Here is a 15,417-nt window from a genome sequence, read left to right on the forward strand (position 1 = left end):
GGAGAGATTCATACATACTTGGAAAGTTGATACATGCACTCGTTTATGAAAAAACAATCACCGAGAGAGTGACTACTCATAAAAAGGACATAGAGAGAGATACACACACACAGAGAGAGAGAGAGAGATGATGATGGCAAAGGAGTTTAGAGATTTACACCGTGATTTAGCATTGATAAGGGGTTGTCAAAAGGCTTCTTCCTTCGTCGCAAGAGAGCGGTGATGAGAGCTACATAGAGGTGCTCACCACAAGAGCTTTCGAAGAGTGCGTACACCGTGAAACGAAAGAGGAGATAGTAAGCAAGTAGAGAGAGAGTATCCTTCTTCTTCTTCTTCTTCTTCTTCTCCTCATAAATGGAAGAGAATATCTTATGGAGATGGTGATGAAGAGCTTGCACCACTCCGTATAATAGGTATTGCCTTGCGGTAGTAGACGCAACAGACGGCATTGAAAACTGAACACTACAAGTGAATTTATAGGCATTGGCCAAACCTAGAGTGAGTCCCAAGCAAAAAACTAGCGCTAGGTTTGGAGCCAAGAATAGTTGCAAGCTTTTGGGAACTTTGCTAAAAACATTGCTTGGCTTTTGGTGGTCAACTCTCCCACTTACCATCCAATTTTTACAGTAAAATTGATCAATTGAACAATATGCGGCCAACTAATGAAACCTTGGCTAGGCTATGCCGCATCGTGATGTCCCGAGGTAATTATGACTTTCCTATACTGCCCCAACGTATTTACGATACTACTTTTTATAAAAATAATTCCCGTTTAGTCTCGTTGTTTCTCCGAGTTTTTAATGTTTAGGTCATTCTAAAAAGCACATTGCTTTTCGAAAATGCCGAAAAGCATGAAAAGCTAAAAATAGCATAAAAAGCACAAAAAGAAAATCTAAAATTGAAGCACGGGTTTCCCTTGTCCATTGGAATAAGAAAGCGGACTCGCTTTTCATTAAAAAGCACTAAAAATCATGAAAATCTAAAAATAGCGTGAAAAGCATGCGAAAAGCAGATTTTGACAAAATTAAATCATAGCTTTCCCGGAACACGTAGGTTAAGGATCCGACTCTGCTTTTTGTAAAAAAGCAGCTAAAAGCCTAAAAAAGCATGAAAAAGCTAAAAATAGTGGATCCGTCTGACCTATTGGAACATGGAAATGACCTTGATTTTTACTTTAGAACCTTACAATACTATCAATCAAGCATCTTAAATCAAATTTGACAAAACTAACATTAGTATCTGTTTTTCTTATTTTCAAAAGAGACCCAAATTTTGGGAATCTTACAACTCATATAAAGCATATATAGCCAATTAGTTATCTATGAAGGTACACCCAAGCTCTTGAGGTGTTGAAAGATTCTCTCGCGTGGAACTATAACAAATGCTTTACAAAAGTCCACAAAGCAGCAGAATAGTCTCTTCTTTTGCAATTTTGTCCCATCAATGAGGTAATGAAAAATAAAGATGTGATTTATTGTGGAGAAGGCATGTCTAAAAGCTACCTAGTAGGGGGCTTTGAGTCCCTCCCTCTTTGCATCTTTAAATGCCTCTCAAGTACTACTCCATAGACTTTGTCCAGCACCCTCCTCTTTGTCAATGGTAGCAAATATACAAACTATGGGTGCAAACTAACATCCTAAAATTATGGAGTCCACTGATGTAGAGGCTCTTAGCTTTCCTAAATGTGAAGCAAACTTTCCTCTAAGAAAATGTTTGTGCATTGGAAAATAGAAGCACAATGGTAGAAGGGAGCAACAATTAGATGGTGCTTATTGAGAAAGACGAACATGATGGGGTTGTCATGCAAACTACAAAGGGGGTAAAGCTAGACCTGGATCCTCTTACTAGAGGTGTTGGAAATACAACTACAAGAAATGCAAGCAAACATAGAGAAAGTGAAGGAGAATCTCAAGAACACACAACATAAGGAGTATTAATAAGCATGCTAATGCAAAGATAAGGCTTGCCCTAGAGTGATGGGCATATGTGCAAGCTAGGAATAAAAACCACATATCAAGGAACAAAAGTACCCCAATGGTCATAAGTGTGTTCACACACATTGCTACATAATCTGGTAACAAACTCCCCCTCGGAGTGTAATGTGATAAACATGAGCTAGCTAGCACTCATGTATAGGGAAGTGTCAAGTATTATGTGATCAGTCCACATAGGGGAGTAAGCACACAAAGCCTTGCAAAACTTCAAACTTTACATGAGACAAAGGCCGTATGAAAATCTGAGCAAGATTTTCTTGTGTAGGTATGCGAACCAAGATGACCTCTCTTGCAGAGATTCTCTGTGTGGCATAATCGTAATGCACCATGATGTGCTTTTTGCGATCATGGAACACTATGTTCCTTACAGTAGCCAAAGTACTCTCACTCTATAGTGACGATTGTGGAGGGAAATTTCTCTCTAGCACCCAAATTAGTCAAAAGGTCTCTGAGCCAAATGCACTCCATAGTAGCTATGAGAGTTCCCTTCATTGTAGGCTCCCTCTTGCTCAACCCGGATATGCATGAGCTACTAAGCATGAAATAGAGGCCAATAGTGGACCCTCATGTATCATAGAAACCAATGTAAATCAAAAGCAATGATCCACCCTTAGGATAAAATGACCCATGATAGCAATTGATCTACATAACTACCTTGCAATGCATAGATACTAAGCTATGCATAAATCTATTCATAAATCTATTGGGCTGCAAGACTACCTATTGAATATGTGGCCTTGTAATGCATAGATAGGTAGCCCATTGATAGAGAGTGACATCAAAGTAGTCTCCAACATCATGAAGAATAAGCGTCAAAGAAAACTCCATGGGAGGGGCAATAGGGTTGCAATCTTTAAGGCCAATCTACATTAGATGTCTCAATGTACTTTGTATAAATCAAAACAATACCTCCATCAACATGTTTAAATGGCTTACCCTAATAAGGATGCAAAAGCCTCAAATATGTGCATTATCAAAGTCATCCTCAATTGCAATGCTACCAATGTATTGATCCATCTCATTGGACTACTATTTTCTAGCTAAGTAGTTTTGGTTCAAGATTATTTGTTTTGCTTACATAATTATTTTAAATTATTGTGCACACTCATGATGGAACCAGATAGTTTTGCAAATGGATACATGCAACTACTTGACCTTGAAGATAAATTGTTGCATGCATTGCATACCACACCAACTTCAAAAAGAATCAAACTGCAAAGAAATCTTTCAATCTTAAAATTTTTGGTGGCTCAAAAGATGACACTACTTCCATTGCAAGATTTCTTTAAATTTGACAATTTGAATGTGCATCTAATCATCTCACAAGTAGGGGTACATTATGATAAAAGGCAATCAAACACCATGGTGAACATCCCACACATGGTTTGCATTTCAATGATTGTTGCTTCCACAGTTTTTACCTATAAAGTACAAGCGCAAGGCATGACAACAATGGGAGAAATGAAAGCGTAGAGGCTTATGTTGACCATTTTTAGAATTTTTTGATTTGCTTATAGGCTATTCCCATAGTATAAGTTTTTTAGAGGCTTACCACCTCAACTTGGTACCAAGGTGGATATATTTGAATATGAACATTTGTTTAAAGCTATGAATTTGGCTTTCAATGCTAAGAAAAACAACAAAGAGCAATACAAGAATGTTGAATTTTCAAACTACTAGCAAAAGCTTAATTTTCTCTTAATTTTGACGAGAACAAAAATCAAAGTGATACTTTTTTCAAGAGGTGCTACTTTTCTGACCAATGTTGGCGTAAAGGCAACATGTGCCTTGCCCGAGGATGGACATTCAATGTCCGCCACCCAACTTACTCACTTACTCTTTATATACATAAAAGAATAAGGACTAGGTGTTTCTTTAGGCCACTTTGCCCACCCCACATTGTGCGCTCTCTCTCTCTCTCTCTCTCTCTCTCTCTCTCTCTCTCTCTCTCTCTCTCTCTCTCTCTCTCTCTCTCTCTCTCTCTCTCTCTCTCTCTCTCTCTCTCTCTCTGCCCGCACATGCATCCGCATTCGTGCATTCCTTCAATTGGTATTAGAGTGCATGGAAATTGCAAGGAGCATGTGGTGTCAAGATCTTCGAGGAGATATCTTGCTTGCTCTTGGTGGTGGAAAGACCAATGGGAGCTTGTGAGCTCATCTGAGAGTGTTGCATGCTTTTGTAGAAGATCAAAAGACAATGTGGAAAGGTGAAGGTGCTGCTTAAAAATTGTGTGTGGAGCAACACTATTTTGTAGATCATTTATTCCTTGTAGAATGCAGATCTAAAAAAAATCTCATGACTCCCCTTTGTTTTGATGTGATCTACAACTTTGCATAAGATTTTTTTTGCAAATTCCTCACTGGCTTGCTGATATTGAGCTCAGACTGACTGTATGTAGAAAAGTTTAGATTTTCTATTTTTACGCAATTTGTGAGTTTGATTCACTAAGCATGGAAGTTGCTCAAAGTTGGGTGCATAATTCTGAGGTTGAAGATGCAATTTCAACTTCTACAAAGCTTGACACTTGCGGTTTTTTTATAGATTTGCGTAAAGAAGAAGTGGTGATGGCAGAGGCATGGTATTGACGGTTTGAGATCCGCATTGACACCATAGTCTATTGTGCTCTCAAATAAAGCATGGAGGCATTTACTGTGAGTGCATGTGTGTGCGTGCATGTGCAGTGCGGTGCGTGCGGGAAAGGGGAGAAGCACAAGTCGATGTGGATGGAGCAGCCTCAAGAACTGATGATGAAGAGCTCTTTATTTTCATATGTAATGAAGAATAAGCGTATGTACACATGTGGGTGGGTGGCCAGGACATTGGACGCCTTTACCCCAACAATCTCCCACTTACAGGCGATGCCTTGATAAGTGAGACGTACTAGCTAAACGACTAGTATGTACCATAAACTAGGTGAGAGAATCTCTCAATTTGTGTCCACTAGCTCACCCTGTCGATCTACATGTAGTCGTATCAGCTCTGGTGGTAGGCAAGTGTGCGTACCCACGCTAAAGTCTACATGTAAATCTCATAGCTACTCTATATGGTCTATAAAGCTCCACAAAGCGTCGTGCTAGTGTCAGTCACCATATGGCTGACAATCCCTGTTGCAAATGCTCCCACTGCAGCTGCTAGATCGGGCCTTAACAGTAACAAGTCAAATATGAGACACTCAAACCCTGATGAAATCTGCACAAACCTGGCTGTACTCGCCTCTCCTTCTCTATCTGCATTGACTGCATCATCAGGACTACCCATCATGTATGGATGTGTCAACACCGACATCGAGGAAGCCACATTCCTCTCACCCATAGGTAAAATTGTGTGTCTTGGAACCAAGTCATCAGCCTCTAACATGAGCATGTCTCTAGGGAGAGACCTACTCCACCTCTACCTGCACAAAGTTTGACAAGACCTGTTGTGTCTCACTAGAGCATCGGTGCTCTATCTCTGTCTCTATAGAGTCTACTGGCACTTCATGCACAGCTAAATGCTCTCTCTCCTGAGCATGATGGAGATCACTAGAGTGAAAGAGACACGTCTCATCTCTCGCTCAAAGAATGCCAGCAACAAAACCAAGACTATGCCATCTCAAACCTCAGACACATGCATAGGATATACCAGGCCATTGCTGGCTCCTTTGGCAATCACTAGTGAATCTCAATGCATCTGGAAAGACTGATATCTAAGCAGTATTTGAAAATCAAACGCTACGAACTATCTCACTGAGATCAAGCTCTATCTAAGCTGAAGAACGTAGCGCACATGTCATAGCGTGTGTGACGCACCACTGGGCAAAGCAAACAAACATCTCCTGCACCCTCTATGTCAAACGCCGAACCATCAACCAAGTGCACACAACCAAGTCTCACACTAGAAAATGTGCTAAACCACTCATGACATGGTGTGATGTGGAAAACTGCATCTCTATCTAGTAACCATTGTGGAGAAAATGTGTTATACATAGACAAATCTACAAGAGGTACACTCGAGGCAAGCATGACATCACTGTCACTGGCATAGACTGCCGTTGGAACTGCCTCTCTAACTTGTGTCAAAGACGTATCTGCATCTTGCATACATCTCCGTTGTTGTCTCATACGTCTAAAACAACAACATCTAATGTGACCTATGTGACTGCAATGCCAACAACTCAAGTATCGGCAAGAACGAGACCGCCAATGAAGAGGCAAAATTAAATAAATTCTTTATAAAACCATGTTCATAGAAAACGACATCGTAAATATGCCAAGGTAGTACGGGAGAATAATAATTATGTCGCGACATCACAATGCAACATAGTTTAGTCACGGCCACGTTAGTTACCGGAATACTATCCAATTAATCAATTTTTACAATCAAAATTGAAGGGAAGTAGGGAGTGTTGACCACCAAAACAATGTTCTTGTTTTTGAAAACTTTCCAAAAGCTTGCAACTAATCCTGGCAAAAGAGCAAACGCTCGGCTCTTGGCGCAATGAGGTTCTAATTTTTATTTTTCTAAATGAATAAGGGGCGGAGAGTTTCTTGACTAATCAAGACCACCTATCCATTGGCATGGCAACTTGAGCCAGTCCCCACTTTTCACTCCCACATTCACACTTTAATATTGTTTTCTAATTACTATCACATGATTTTTTATAACACAAAGTTCCTTTATTAGAGTTCCCATCACAAGTTCATTTAAACAGTCCATCAAACATTAAAAATCAAGACCAAGACAATCTTTTTGAGGAAAAACTTGACATACAACACTATTTCATAATTATTTCAATACTCTGGAATCGTAGAAACTTCTTTTGACAGATATTCATTCCACCCGTTGTCATTGGTTGCCCATATCATTAGGAGAAATATGGGCTTTTGCATGGGCCGCATAAGGAATCCTAATTTTTAGGGATTAAGGCTAATGTTGTGTAGGGTTAAGGGAACAAGGGCATTCAAGAAGCTAGTTTTGAATAAGCTTTTCTAGTCTTTTTTTTAAGGCACATGTAGGATGTGGACCTAGGAGGTCACTTTCTCTCTCTAGATTCTTGAAAGTGAAGGGAGTAAAAGAGTGTGGCCACATCAACAAAACATGTCACTAAGGGCCAAAAATTGACTTTTTTTCCCAAAAAGCTATTTATACTTTCTTTTTAACTTAAAACTCTCCCCCCCCCACCCCCCTCCCCAAAAAAAACGTATTTACATACCAAAAAATCATTTTTTGACCTACAAGCATTAAAAGTCCGCTTTTTCAAAATCTTTTCCCCCCAAAAAGAAAAAACCTTTGTTCTCTCCTCATCCTCCTCTCTCTCCCTCTCCTCTCATGCCATATGCAAAGTAAAAAGTAGAAATGGAAAGTGCACAAGCCGTTTTGAAACAGAAAGAGTGCAAGTTGGTTATGAAGTCGATTTGCATTTTTAAGGGGAAAAAAACACAAACATATTGACTTAAAATATGGCTTGTCATTTTTTCATTTGTGCTAACCACTTTGCATACGACTTGTAAAAGCATATCTCCAAACCTAAACTCTAAATTTAAATTGGACACAATCTGAACTTTAATTTATAATTTAAACTTAACTTTAAATTATGAACATAAATACAAAACTTCCATTTAAATAAAATTTAAAAATGTGAAACAAGCAATTCACTTAAATTATGATTAAAAACATAAACTTTAAATTTAAATTCAATCCTTAAACTTTAATTAAAAAACAAAAATTGATAGCAAAACAAAAATTTAAATCCTAAATTTTAAACATAAAAATAATCATAAAATTTAATTCCATAATTTAAATTTAAATTATGTTTTGTATTTTATATTGATACTCAAAACAAGTACAGTTAAATTAACAAAAACATTGTAATTCCTTCACAATTTAATTAATTTTACTAGTCTAATAATAAATTGAAAGGAAAACATCTCTTTTTTATATTTCTTTGGACTTTGTGAGAATCCATGCTTTTATTAAATTATGTGTATGTAGATCTACACTACATAGGGTATACATCTACAATGTACGTGTGTGTGTGTGTGTGTGTGTGTGTGTGTGTGTGTGTGTGTGTGTGTGTGTGTGTGTGTGTGTGTGTGTGTGTGGGTTTGTGTGTGTGATTCTTTGTGCACAATCGCGAGAGAGAGAGAGAGAGAGAGAGAGAGAGAGAGAGAGAGAGAGAGAGAGCTTACCTAGAGCAAGCTCGAAGAAGGTGGAGCTGTTTCTTGCCACAAATAGCTCAAAACGATTTTGCAACTTACTTCAATAAAAAATCACCATAATTGAATGTCAATATCACATGGGATATTAGTGTCAAAGTATGTGTTGATATCATATTCGATATTTAAAATGTGCATATCGACGCAAATATCATTGCTAATAGTGATGCCGGGTAAAATTCCAAAAATCATCGCTCGTTTTGTGTCAAAAGTTTGAAGAGCCGCTAGTACTCACTACTTCTCTACGGAAAAAGGAAAGTGTTTAACTCCAAAATCCTAATGTTTGAACTAAGTAGAACTATATCTAACTTAATACTGTTTAAGTTTTGACATGAATAACAACTGATATGCCATTTGACAACTATAATACATATTTAGGGCTAATAAAATCTATTTTGTTTATGTGGATGTAGGTGAGTGTGAGGTTCCCAACCAAAAACACAAAAGCTATGATAAGGTCCTTGAAAGATCTTTAGACCTATGAAAAAATAGATTTCCTGAAAATGATAATCTAAGGAATGGACCCTTGCCATTAACAATGGTTTGAGTCTATAACCCTAGAAAGAAGACCTAGTCCTATCTTGCTAGGAAAAATGAGACAATAACTTAAATGACTAAACTTTTATTTCCATATGACCTATGCATAGGGATCAAGGAATATTTTCCAATGCTTTTCTCTCTCTATGTATATGAGAGCACAGTCGATGACAAACTCTCCTTCTAATGGAGAAGTGTACTAGATGTTTATGCAATAGGTATGAATAGCTACCAATTAATCGGATTTACATGTTCATCAATAGTATTTTGAACATTCTTTGTCAAATAAATATCATTTAGGCTTAAGACAAGGTACTGTGAACTAAAGAAACCGTGACCAATACTCAACGTGTCACAAAATCACCTATATAAAGATGAAAAATAACACCCATTCCTTTCTTTAAAATTGGGGGTTGTTTGCGAATTGATCTAATGGACATCCACCTAGCCGGACACAAAGCCGGATGCCACGTTTGTACTCTATCAATTTTTTAAGCTAGTGTAATGATAGCACGTCAATTTCTTGAGTTGTAATCCTGCCACGACATTTGTAAAAGTCCATGTGAAACGGCCACTGGCCAGTTAGAAAGCCCTAGGTATAAAGATCAATAACTTTAATGTGAAGAGAGGATTATCTTTTGAAGAGAAAAGGACTTTGATGTACATACGCTCAAGCTACAAAGCTGCTCAATCTTCTAATAAATTGTTCTAACGATTGGGTAATCCGTTTTCAATTCCAAAACTTGTATTGTGTTCCTCTCTCTTTGCTCTTTCATTCAAGTGTAATCATTGTCAATTTTGTTGTGGTTCGTGACTACCCGTCTATGAGCCTTGATTACATATTTGAGTGCTTAAATCATGATTTTAGCTATTTTGATCATAAGAGAGTGTTCCTAGACCATAGGGCGACCTTTCTGGACTAATCTGTTGTAGTTTTCAGGACCTTTTTCATGATGGATTGTGATTTTGGTACCTTGTCGAAGCCAGACTTGTTAGGATAGTGCCCCTAGGAGTCCTAGACCTGCTCCTAAAGTTTTGTTGCATTTCGAGTCTATTCGAGTGCCCAAATGGTGTGACAACCTAGAGCGGTGAGAAAAGTCATAGGAAGATTTCCATGATCATTGAGTATTGACATTATGTTAGTGCCAGGTCTCTATGCTACAGAGGTCCGTCGTGACAATCTGCTAACATTGGCGCCGTTATCGGGGACATGATCCTTAGATGGTGAGTGACCTAGTGCGTATTTAAAGCGTTCCATTCCAAAGGTTTGTCTTTCTATTCCATTTACATTTTAGCAATGTGAAGCAACTAGACACAGAGTTTAGTGCTTGGTAGAGTCTAGGACTAGTCGAGGACTTGCTAGATCTATTCTTGTGAGGTAAAGAGGGTTGTGAGTGACATAGTCAAAAGCATTTCATTCTTCGATTTTCTCTATGCCTTTAGAGTGTTGTACCATTTTTCGTTTTGACTTTATTTTGTATCATTTTGTTTGTTTTTGTTTTTCATGTTTCATTTTAGTACTTAGGAGTAGGGTATGTAGAAACTACCACCATCAAATTTGGGCTAAGAGATTGAGGGAAAAAGTGGTGAAAACCATATTTTGGCCAAAATGACCATAACTTTGAAATTTTGATGGTAGAGACCTCAAAAGTAACCCAAATTCAAAATTTGTGGATCAAGGGCATCAACAGACTCTCTAGAAGCAATCTGAAAATTCTAGGCAAATTCTATGGAGGAACATGGATCGCGATCCATGTACCCCAGAGACCAATTTTGCAAAAAATTGATCAATGACACTATGCATCAGTGGGACATTGCTCTCATCAAGTTTGCTTGAAAGAACAACTCAAAAATCACATCAAAATTGACTATTAGGGCAAAAACAACAAAACGGGTATTTTAGACACTAAATTTGGGGGGTTTTAACTTTTTGGGATCTAAATTTAGAAAGGGGTGAGATGTGGCTTCTACAACGAATAGAGAACCAGCACAACAAAATTCATGAAAAAATGTTTTCAAAAACCGCAAGCAGACACAAAATTTTGCTTTTGGTTGGGCACAAGTGATTCAAATTCAAAAAGATTTGGGGAAGAGTATCACCATAACATGAACTATAAGTTGACCAAGATTCATGTCAAAATGAGGTCAAACATGGATCGCGATCCATGTACCTCATCATGATTTTTGGCTGGAAATTTACAAGTGGGTAGTTGATACCATTTGAAACAACTTTCCCAAAAGGCACAATGTCAAAAAAATTAAAAAGTTGGTCAAATAGCCAAATACAAAAACTAGTCAAAAATCGTAGGGCGCATATAAAAACTTACTTTTGACTAGGAAAAAGTTGTCTAAATTCAAAAAGAAGTGATGGAGTAGACTACTGACACTACAAGTAATCATTAGGCCAAATTGGACGTTCAAATTTGATGGGTCATGGATCCCGATCCATGTACCTTATCAAAATTTTTGGATGAGATTTAAGCAGTAGGTAGCTGAGACATAGAAAAACACTTTTCTCAAAAGAATGAGTTATAAAAAGTGGTCAAAAGAACCAAAAATAGCTCATTGTCAAAATTGTTAGATCAGACTATAGAGTTCACTTTTGGTTGGGCAAAACTGATCCAAATCTAGAAATTCTTTGTGGAGTAAGCTACAAAGATCATAAGCTATTAGCACACCAAAGAATAAGTTCAAAAGTGGTGGAACATGGATCGCAATCCACGTACCCTTGAGAAATTTTTGAATAGAAACTTTTCCAGCATGTAGTAGAGACCATTGTGAACAAAAGTCCCCAAAGAAGCATTGTCAAAAAAGTTCAAAAAGTGGGTGAAAAGATCAAAAAGAAGTTCAAGGTGAAAACCCTAAAACAGATCTGTGTATTGACTTTTGCTTGACCTAAACAAGTCCAAATCACACAAAAACCATATAGCTAGCATTAGTGGACCAAGGAGAAGCTGTGTGTCAAGTTTCATTACCTTCTAACATAGAGGTACATGGATCATGATCCATGTTTCCGTGTCACAGATTAAGACCAAACGTGTACCATAGCTAGAGGACATCAAAAGGAGTCTAATGGATTCTTCAAAAGTGACTTTGAATATCAAAAACTAGACCAAAAGCCCAAAACTGTCAAGCATTCTGACAAAGTGCCATAATTGACCTAACTTTCAATCCAGAGGTCCATTTTCAAAAACATTTGGTGCCATAGAACCTATTAGTCGTGTTGATTCTGATGGTACAATAAAAGTCAATTTGGGCTTCAAACATGGATCGTGATCCATGTACCCATAGTGACAACTTGACCTGAAATTTTCTAGATCAGTAGTCCATACACAAAGAAACATATCCCCAAGTCCACTTTTGGAAAAAATCAACAAATTTGGGTCAAAAGAGAGCAAAGTGGGTGACAAACTAAAAACCATAGTGCAGACCAAGTATTGAGCATTTGACCTAGCAAAACAATTCCAAATCCAAAAAGATTTGAGATTTAGCTTGTGGACATAGAGTGCAACAAGCTGCCAAGAGATCAAGTTTAGATGTGGTTGAACATGGATCGCAATCCATGTACCTCAACCTCAAAGTTTGATGAAAATTGGTACAAAGCCTGCCTGCATATGACCTTCTCTACAATCTATCAAGATCTGGAGAAAATAATTTAACAGAGGAACATGGATCGCGATCCATGTACCTCAATATAGTGGGGGTATCTAACTTGATGATCTTGTAGACATATTTGAGGACATCCCAAATCTCAAGTTTGAGCTAAAAATACCTTTTGGAGACCAAGATACAAGCCAAAGTTCCTGATCCTTGGTCTTGGAACTGTTTTGAGTGTTGTTTCAAGTGCAGGTTACCAAAATTGCTCTAACTTTTGATAGACAACTCCAAATTGAGTCAGGTAAAGCCATGAAGAAAGCTTGCGCATTTTGAAGCTGAATTTTTTAGGTTTCCTAATTCCAAACTTTTAGGGTACCCATAACTACTTTCCAAAGACCAAAGGATCCCAAAGACCTGACTTCTAAGAGACCTGATCAGGGGTAAAAAGGGATAAGTTGCACTAAGCCAAAGTGGGCTTGTAAGAGACTACCTTGAGAGTTTGGAGTGAGCCTTAACAATGACAATTCATCCACTGCCCGGGTTTTCTACTTCACTCAAAGACATGAAAAAAGCAAGAAACGTTTCAATGCCTTCAACAGTGGGACTGCGAGAATACCTAGCGGAGAGGCATCCTCTGATAAATAAACCGAACGTAACATTCATCAAAACCAACAAAGCCACGAGAGTTATAATGGTAACACTCATGAGGGCTTGTATAGATTCACAAATGGGGATCCATATATCTTCTACAAGTGTGTAGAACCCAATGTTAGGGAGTTGACCACCGATAAGAATCTCTATGCAGTCACGTATATAAATGCCCACGGACTGCAAGTTTTGATGGTAGATAAGTATGGACGTGAATGCATACTTTTTGATCCAATTGGATTAGAACAATATACGTACACAGGTACTCTAATCTCTACTTACTTTCAGCCAAAAAAGATGTCAGAGCACATATTAGAGAGGATTCCACCAGGATTTTCTCCAAGACAAGAGGAGAGTGCAAGAGACATCTTTCCAAAAGACCACGAATTGATTAGACTGGTGATTGGACCACAACAATTAAGACCATATCAAGTGGCCCAATGTGTCAAGACAAAGTAACATGGGTCGGAGGATCCATATACTCATGTCTCACTCTTTGCATATGCCCATGTCTCACTCTTCAAACAAGTTTTGAGAGCTGAACAGATTGCAGATTTGTATACACAGTATGAGGGATTTAGGTTGACATTGGTAACAACCTTGACATGGTTCCAAGAACTAAATAGAGATGATTTTTCCAACATAGCACAAATCTTGCAAGAATTCATAGATGAGTTCTCGAAAAGGGGAATCAAGCACAACACGGTGTCACAGATCTACGCTTTCAAATAGAAAAGGACTAAAGAGTGAAGGAAGCTCTGCTTTGCTTCAGACAATACATAGATAGATTTCATGTGAGAGAGCTACCGCAAGATGAGAGATTATCAGTTCTCTTCATAGAGAGCTTGGTGAAAAAAACTCTAAAAAAGGACCTACATTTGAAAGGATGTGCAATGTTTGAGCAAGTCACTAGAGAAGAAGCTCTATATCTAGTTGACAATTGTAAGGTCTGTGGAGAGGTGACGGACGACGTAGAAAGCTTGACTAGTAGTGCCTCTTCTCCAAAGAGTGAATCTGCAACAAACCAAGTGGTCAAAGAGGTGATTGGAAGAATTGATCAAGGCTACAGTTAGAACCTGAATGCACGACAACCTCAATTGAGGAGATGTGAGACTTGTGGAGGGGATCACCCCACTCCATGGTGTAGCACTCAACCAAAGCCACAATGTGTGGTAGGACAACAACCACCTCTTTTGAATGATGTTAAAGTAATAGCTCAGCCAACACATGTGCCACAATCCATGAAAAACCAGTACTCCATGGATGAGAATACGTTCATGTTCATAGCCAATCAAGAGTATGGTTCAAAGAACATTCTTACCGGGAAAGAACAACCATTGGATGGATCACTAGCTATGAAACAAGAAGGTCCATGATATGAATGTGGAGGTGATCATTGGGCACGAGGTTGTTCAAACAAGGGTCCACAAATAGAAATATTTGTATTTTGTGACGGTTGTGGGAGAGACCTACTCCAACATTGTGCGAAGAATCCAAACTACACGGAGAAAGCAACAATAAATGTTGTAGGCGTGATGCCTTCTTCAAGCAGATCAAAGGTAGAACTGACAATTCCTTTAAAGTGATGACTCAAACTCAAGCTCAAAAAGCTGCCAAAAATGCACCCATTGAGGAGGAACCCACATTGCCACCTCAAACAAAAAACCAAAACTTATCGATGAGAACTGGAAGAAAATCATGGAAGTCCAAACGAGACAAAATGAAAGCAAAGATGCTGAAGGAGAAAACAAATTTAGAAACAAAACTGCATCAAATAAAAAAACACCTTAGACAAGAGCAAGAAAGCAAGAAAAATGCAAAGGGACCTAAAGAGTCAAAGACTGACTTATGTGGTTCAGTCTTGGTGGACAAAGTCTTTGAACCTTTAGATGCAATTTTGAAGGCCTATGAAGCTAGGCTAAAACCCAATCAAACCCAAGTGCATAGATGGCTGATGTATCCTCATCCAGGGTATGAAAAACAGAGGTTGCAAATGTGCAAGGAGCTCATCCATGCGGCCCAAGCTCTTATGGAACCACATGTTCTAGATGCTCCAAAAATGGAGATGCTAATCCGTAAAAGAATCCAAGAAATGGAGAATCAAGGATTTGTAAACAGAGACCAGGAAGAGCCGAAAGCTCAGGCACCTTTAGATACAAGGGAAGTAGCCAATACCATAGATGGGGTGGGCTCAAAACACTGATGCGTATTCCAGAGGTAGGAGAATCGTGGCCACAAACCTTATGGGAATCGATTAGAAACCAAAAAGATGGTCGTGATACTTTATAATCAGCACCTATCCTTGAGATAAACATGGAACATGATGTTTTTCCACGAGATATGCGATCTCTATATGGGATGTCGGGTCTATCGCATCTGAAGAGAGCAAACAACACTCTCTATAGACTTTGCCATTTTTTATAGGAGAACTAGAAACAAAATCGGAG

The sequence above is a fragment of the Adiantum capillus-veneris genome, chromosome 1, assembly GCF_014529385.1.
Source record: "Adiantum capillus-veneris isolate H3 chromosome 1, ASM1452938v2, whole genome shotgun sequence".
NCBI classification, from domain to species: Eukaryota; Viridiplantae; Streptophyta; class Polypodiopsida; order Polypodiales; family Pteridaceae; genus Adiantum; species Adiantum capillus-veneris.